Raw genomic sequence first — 7,807 nt, 5'->3', positions numbered from 1 at the left:
CCTAGATGGGTTCTAGGGGGCCGGCCCCCTTCTCCCTTCCCCCTATAAATAGAGGGGTGAGGGGAGGGCAGCCATACCACCCTCCAAGGCGCAGCCCTCCCCTCCCCAACACCTCTCCTCCTCCGTTGTGTGCTTGGCGAAGCCCTGTCGGAGTACTGCCTCTCCACCATCACCACGCCGTCGTGCTGCCGGTGGAGCTGTCTTCCTCAACCTCTCCTTCCCCCTTGCTGGATCAAGAAGGAGGAGACGTCTCCCGTCCCGTACGTGTGTTGAACGCGGAGGTGCTGTCCGTTCAGCACTTGGTCATCGGTGATTCGAATCACGTCGAGTACGACTACATCATCACCTTGCAAGCTTCCGCACGCGGTCTACAAGTGGTATGTAGATGCAAACTCTCTCCCTTGACTCGTTGCTTAGATGAACTCATAGATGGATCTTGGTGAAACCGTAGGAAAAATTTTAATTTTCTGCAACGTTCCCCAACAGTGGCATCATGAGCTAGGTCTATGCGTAGTTCTCTTTGCACGAGTAGAACACAATTTGTTGTGGGCGTGGATTTTGTCATCTTACTTGCCTCTACTAGTCTTTTCTTGCTCAGCGGTATTGTGGGATGAAGCGGCCCGGACCAACCTTACACGTACGCTTACGTGAGACCGGTTCCACCGACTGACATGCACTAGTTGCATAAGGTGGCTGGCGGGTGTCTGTCTCTCCCACTTTAGTTGGAGCGGAATCGATGAACAGGGCCCTTATGAAGGGTAAATAGAAGTTGACAAAATCACGTTGTGGTGATTCGTAGGTAAGAAAACGTTCTTGCTAGAACCCAATTGCAGCCACGTAAAAGATGCAACAATAATTAGAGGACGTCTAACTTGTTTTTGCAGCGATTGATCATGTGATGTGATATGGCCAGAAGTTGTGATGAATGATGAATTGTGATGTATGAGATCATGTTCTTTGTAATAGGATTCACGACTTGCATGTCGATGAGTATGACAACCGGCAGGAGCCATAGGAGTTGTCTTTATTTTTTGTATGACCTGCGTGTCATTGAATAACGCCATGTAAACTACTTTACTTTATTGCTAAACGTTAGTCATAGAAATAGAAGTAGTCGTTGGCGTGACAACTTCATGAAGACACGATGATGGAGATCATGATGATGGAGATCATGGTGTCAAGCCTGTGACAAGATGATCATGGAGCCCCGAAGATGAAGATCAATGGAGCTATATGATATTGGCCATATCATGTCACAACTATATAATTGCATCTGATGTTTATTATGTTTATGCATCTTGTTTACTTAGGATGACGGTAGTAAATAAGATGATCCCTTACAAAAATTTCAAGAAGTGTTCTCCCCTAACTGTGCACCGTTGCTACAGTTCATCGCTTCTAAGCACCACGTGATGATCGGGTGTGATGGATTCTTACGTTCACATACAACGGGTGTAAGACAGTTTTACACAGCGAAAACACTTAGGGTTAACTTGACGAGCCTAGCATGTGCAGACATGGCCTCGGAACACAGAGACCGAAAGGTCGAACACGAGTCGTATGGAAGATACGATCAACATGAGAATGTTCACCGACGATGACTAGTCCGTCTCACGTGATGATCGGACACGGGCTAGTCGACTCGGATCGTGTGACACTTAGATGACTAGAGGGATGTCTAATCTAAGTGGGAGTTCATAATTTGATTAGAACTTTATTATCATGAACTTAGTCTAAAACCTTTGCAAATATGTCTTGTAGATCAATGGCCAACGCTAATGTCAACATGAACTTCAACGCGTTCCTAGAGAAAATCAAGCTGAAAGATGATGGCAGCAACTATACGGACTGGGTCCGGAACCTGAGGGTCATCCTCATAGCTGCCAGGAAACAATATGTCCTAGAAGGACCGCTAGGTGACGCTCCCGTCCCAGAGAACCAAGACATTATGAATGCTTGGCAGTCTCGTGCTGATGATTACTCCCTCGTTCAGTGCGGCATGCTTTACAGCTTAGAACCGGGGCTCCAAAGCGTTTTGAGCACCACGGAGCATATGAGATGTTCGAAGAGCTGAAACTAGTTTTTCAAGCTCATGCCCGGGTCGAGAGATATGATGTCTCCGACAAGTTCTACAGTTGTAAGATGGAGGAAAACAGTTCTGTCAGTGAGCACATCCTGAAGATGTCTGGGTTGCACAACCGTATGACCCAGCTGAACATTAACCTCCCAGATGAGGCGGTCATTGACAGAATCCTCCAGTCGCTCCCACCAAGCTACAAGAGCTTTGTGATGAACTACAACATGCAGGGGATGGAAAAGACCATTCCTGAAGTGTTCTCGATGCTGAAGTCAGCAGAGGCTGAAATCAAGAAAGAACATCAAGTGTTGATGGTCAATAAGACCACTAAGTTCAAGAAGGGCAAGGGTAAGAAGAACTTCAAGAAGGACGGCAAGGAGGTTGCCGCGCCTGGTAAGACAGTTACCGGGAAGAAGTCAAAGAATGGACCTAAGCCTGAGACTGAGTGCTTTTATTGCAAGGGGAAGGGTCACTGGAAGCGGAACTGCCCCAAATACTTAGCAGATAAGAAGGCCGGCAAAACCAAAGGTATATTTGATATACATGTAATTGATGTGTACCTTACCAGTACTCGTAGTAACTCCTGGGTATTTGATACCGGTGCCGTTGCTCATATTTGTAACTCACAGCAGGAGCTGCGGAATAAACGGAGACTGGCGAAGGATGAGGTGACGATGCGCGTCGGGAATGGTTCCAGAGTCGATGTGATCGCCGTCGGCACGCTGCCTCTACATTTACCTACGGGATTAGTTTTGAACCTTAATAATTGTTATTTAGTGCCAAGTTTGAGCATGAACATTGTATCTGGATCTCGTTTAATACGAGATGGCTACTCATTTAAGTCTGAGAATAATGGTTGCTCGATTTATATGAGAGATATGTTTTATGGTCATGCTCCGATGGTCAATGGTTTATTCTTAATGAATCTCGAGCGTAATATTACACATGTTCATAGTGTAGATGCCAAAAGATTTAAAGTTGATAACGATAGTCCCACATACTTGTGGCACTGCCGCCTTGGTCACATTGGTGTCAAGCGCATGAAGAAGCTCCATGCCGATGGACTTTTAGAGTCTCTTGATTATGAATCGTTTGACACGTGTGAACCATGCCTTTTGGGCAAAATGACCAAGACTCCGTTCTCCGGAACAATGGAGCGAGCAACCAACTTGTTGGAAATCATACATACCGATGTGTGCGGTCCAATGAGCGTTGAGGCTCGCGGAGGATATCCTTATGTTCTCACTCTCACAGATGACTTGAGTAGATATGGGTATGTCTACTTAATGAAACACAAGTCTGAGACCTTTGAAAAGTTCAAGGAATTTCAGAATGAGGTAGAGAATCAACGTGACCGAAAGATAAAATTCTTATGATCAGATCGTGGAGGAGAATACTTAAGTCACGAATTTGGTACACACTTAAGGAAATGTGGAATCGTTTCACAACTCACGCCGCCTGGAACACCTCAGCGAAACGGTGTGTCCGAACGTCGTAATCGCACCCTATTGGATATGGTGCGGTCTATGATGTCTCTTACCGATTTACCGCTATCATTTTGGGGATACGCTCTAGAGACAGCTACATTCACTTTAAATAGGGCACCGTCTAAATCCGTTGAGACGACACCGTATGAATTATGGTTTGGAAAGAAACCTAAGTTGTCGTTTCTAAAAGTTTGGGGATGCGATGCTTATGTCAAGAAACTTCAACCTGAAAAGCTCGAACCCAAGTCGGAAAAATGCGTATTCATAGGATACCCTAAGGAAACTGTCGGGTATACCTTCTACTTAAGATCCGAAGGCAAGATCTTTGTTGCCAAGAACGGATGCTTTCTGGAAAAAGAGTTTCTCTCGAAAGAAGTAAGTGGGAGGAAAGTAGAACTCGATGAAGTACTACCTCTTGAGCGGGAAAGTGGCGCAGCGCAGGAAACCGTTCCTGTGATGCCCACACCAACTGAAGAGGAAAACAATGATGATGATCAAGGTACTTCGGATCAAGTTACTGCTGAACTTCGTAGGTCCACTAGGACACGTTCCGCACCAGAGTGGTACGGCAACCCTGTCCTGGAAATCATGTTGTTAGACAACAATGAACCTTCGAACTATGAAGAAGCGATGGCGGGCCCGGATTCCAACAAATGGCTTGAAGCCATGAAATCCGAGATAGAATCCATGTATGAAAACAAAGTATGGACTTTGACAGACTTGCCCGATGATCGGCGAGCGATAGAAAACAAATGGATCTTTAAGAAGAAGACAGACGCGGATGGTAATGTCACCATCTATAAAGCTCGACTTGTCGCTAAGGGTTATCGACAGGTTCAAGGGATTGACTACGACGAGACATTCTCTCCCGTAGCGAAGCTGAAGTCCGTCCGAATCATGTTAGCAATTGCCGCATACTATGATTATGAGATATGGCAAATGGACGTCAAAACGGCATTCCTTAACGGGCATCTTAAGGAAGAACTGTATATGATGCAGCCGGAGGGTTTTGTCGATCCTCGGAACGCTAACAAAGTATGCAAGCTCCAGCGATCCATTTATGGACTGGTGCAAGCATCTCGGAGTTGGAACATTCGCTTTGATGAGATGATCAAAGCGTTTGGGTTTATGCAGACTTATGGAGAAGCCTGCGTTTACAAGAAAGTGAGTGGGAGCTCTGTAGCATTTCTCATATTATATGTAGATGACATACTCTTGATGGGAAATAATATAGAATTTCTGGACAGCATTAAGGCCTACTTGAATAAGTGTTTTTTAATGAAGGACCTTGGAGAAGCTGCTTATATATTAGGCATCAAGATCTATAGAGATAGATCGAGACGCCTCATAGGTCTTTCACAAAGCACATACCTTGATAAGATTTTGAAGAGGTTCAAAATGGATCAGTCCAAGAAGGGGTTCTTGCCTATGTTATAAGGTGTGAGATTGAGCTCGGCTCAGTCACCGACCACGGCAAAAGATAAAGAAGAGATGAGTGTCATCCCCTATGCTTCAGCCATAGGATCTATTATGTATGTCATGTTGTGTACCAGACCCGATGTAAACCTTGCCGTAAGTTTGGTAGCAAGATACCAAAGTAATCCCGGCAAGGAACACTGGACAGCGGTCAAGAATATCCTGAAGTACCTGAAAAGGACGAAGGACATGTTTCTCATTTATGGAGGAGACGAAGAGCTTGTCGTAAAGGGTTACGTCGACGCTAGCTTCGACTCAGATCCGGATGACTCTAAGTCACAAACCGGATACGTGTATATGTTGAATGGTGGAGCAGTAAGCTGGTGCAGCTGCAAGCAGAGCGTCGTGGCGGGATCTACGTGTGAAGCGGAGTACATGGCAGCCTCGGAGGCAGCGCATGAAGCGATTTGGGTGAAGGAGTTCATCACCGACCTAGGAGTCATACCCAATGCGTCGGGGCCGATCAAACTCTTCTGTGACAATACTGGAGCTATTGCCCTCGCCAAGGAGCCCAGGTTTCACAAGAAGACCAGGCACATCAAACGTCGTTTCAACTCCATCCGTGAAAATGTTCAAGATGGAGACATAGAGATTTGCAAAGTGCACACGGATCTGAATGTCGCAGATCCGCTGACTAAACCTCTCTCGCGTGCAAAACATGATCAACACCAGAACTCTATGGGTGTTCGATTCATCACAATGTAACTAGATTGGTGACTCTAGTGCAAGTGGGAGACTGTTGGAAATATGCCCTAGAGGCAATAATAAAAGTATTATTATATTTCAATGTTCATGATAAATGTCTTTTATTCATGCTATAACTGTATTATCCGGAAATCGTAATACACGTGTGAATACTTAGACCACAATATGTCCCTGGTGAGCCTCTAGTTGACCAGCTCGTTGTGATCAACAGATAGTCATGGTTTCCTGACTATGGACATTGGATGTCGTTGATAACGGGATCACATCATTAGGAGAATGATGTGATGGACAAGACCCAATCCTAAGCATAGCATAAAAGATCGTATAGTTCGTTTTGCTAGAGCTTTGCCAGTGTCAAGTATCTCTTCCTTCGACCATGAGATCGTGTAACTCCCGGATACCGTAAGAGTGCCTTGGGTGTATCAAACGTCACAACGTAACTGGGTGACTATAAAGGTGCATTACAGGTATCTCCGAAAGTATCTGTTGGGTTGACACGGATCGAGACTGGGATTTGTCACTCCGTATGACGGAGAGGTATCTCTGGGCCCACTCGGTAATGCATCATCATAATGAGCTCAATGTGACCAAGGTGTTGGACACAGGATCATGCATTACGGTACGAGTAAAGTGACTTGCCGGTAACGAGACTGAACAAGGTATTGGGATACCGACGATCGAGTCTCGGGCAAGTAACGTACCGATTGACAAAGGGAATTGCATACAGGGTTTGATCGAATCCTCGACATCGTGGTTCATCCGATGACTACATCGAGGAGCATGTGGGAGCCATCATGGGTATCCAGATCCCGCTGTTGGTTATTGACTGAGAGCGTCTCGGTCATGTCTGCATGTCTCCCGAACCCGTAGGGTCTACACACTTAAGGTTCGGTGACGCTAGGGTTATTAGGAAGACTAGTATGTGACTACCGAATGTTGTTCGGAGTCCCGGATGGGATCCCGGATGTCACGAGGAGATCCGGAAGGGTCCGGAGGTAAAGATTTATATATGGGAAATTGTCAAACGGACACCGGGAAGTTTCGGGGTCATACCGGTATTGTACCGGGGCCACCGGAAGGGTTCCGGGGGTCCACCGGGAGGGGCCACCCCTCCCGGGGGGCCACATGGGCTGCGTGGGGCAGGGAGCCAGCCCCTGGTGGGCTGGCCGCACCCCCCTCCCTTGGGCCCATGCGCCTAGGGTTGAGGGGAAACCCTAGAGGGGGCGCCCCCCTTGGCTTGGGGGGCAAGCCACCCTCTCCCCTCTCCCCTAGGCCGCCGCACCCCCCCCCTAGATGGGTTCTAGGGGGCCGGCCCCCTTCTCCCTTCCCCCTATAAATAGAGGGGTGAGGGGAGGGCAGCCGTACCACCCTCTAAGGCGCAGCCCTCCCCTCCCCAACACCTCTCCTTCTCCGTTGTGTGCTTGGCGAAGCCCTGTCGGAGTACTGCCTCTCCACCATCACCACGCCGTCGTGCTGCCGGTGGAGCTGTCTTCCTCAACCTCTCCTTCCCCCTTGCTGGATCAAGAAGGAGGAGACGTCTCCCGTCCCGTACGTGTGTTGAACGCGGAGGTGCTGTCCGTTCAGCACTTGGTCATCGGTGATTCGAATCACGTCGAGTACGACTACATCATCACCTTGCAAGCTTCCGCACGCGATCTACAAGTGGTATGTAGATGCAAACTCTCTCCCTTGACTCGTTGCTTAGATGAACTCATAGATGGATCTTGGTGAAACCGTAGGAAAAATTTTAATTTTCTGCAACGTTCCCCAACATATTTCAATGTAGCCTATATACAAAGCAAAATAAATAAATCAGTATTCTAAAATATATCTATATACATCTGTATATAGTTTCGTATTGAAATCTCTAAAAAGACTTGTATTTAAGAACAGAGGGAGTATATATTATTGGAAAACTGAAGCGCGCGTCGTCGTTCATACTGATAATACTAGTACACACGACTGCGACGCAGCTCACCGTCGATATTTGTAGGAGTGCACGACGTAGGAAGGTGCGTGTCGATGGCCAATGGCCACACACGTACGTACATATTGTCGTATG

Source organism: Triticum dicoccoides, chromosome 6B (genome assembly GCF_002162155.2).
Source record: "Triticum dicoccoides isolate Atlit2015 ecotype Zavitan chromosome 6B, WEW_v2.0, whole genome shotgun sequence".
NCBI classification, from domain to species: domain Eukaryota; kingdom Viridiplantae; phylum Streptophyta; class Magnoliopsida; order Poales; family Poaceae; genus Triticum; species Triticum dicoccoides.
Note: the sequence above shows the minus strand (reverse complement) of the source record.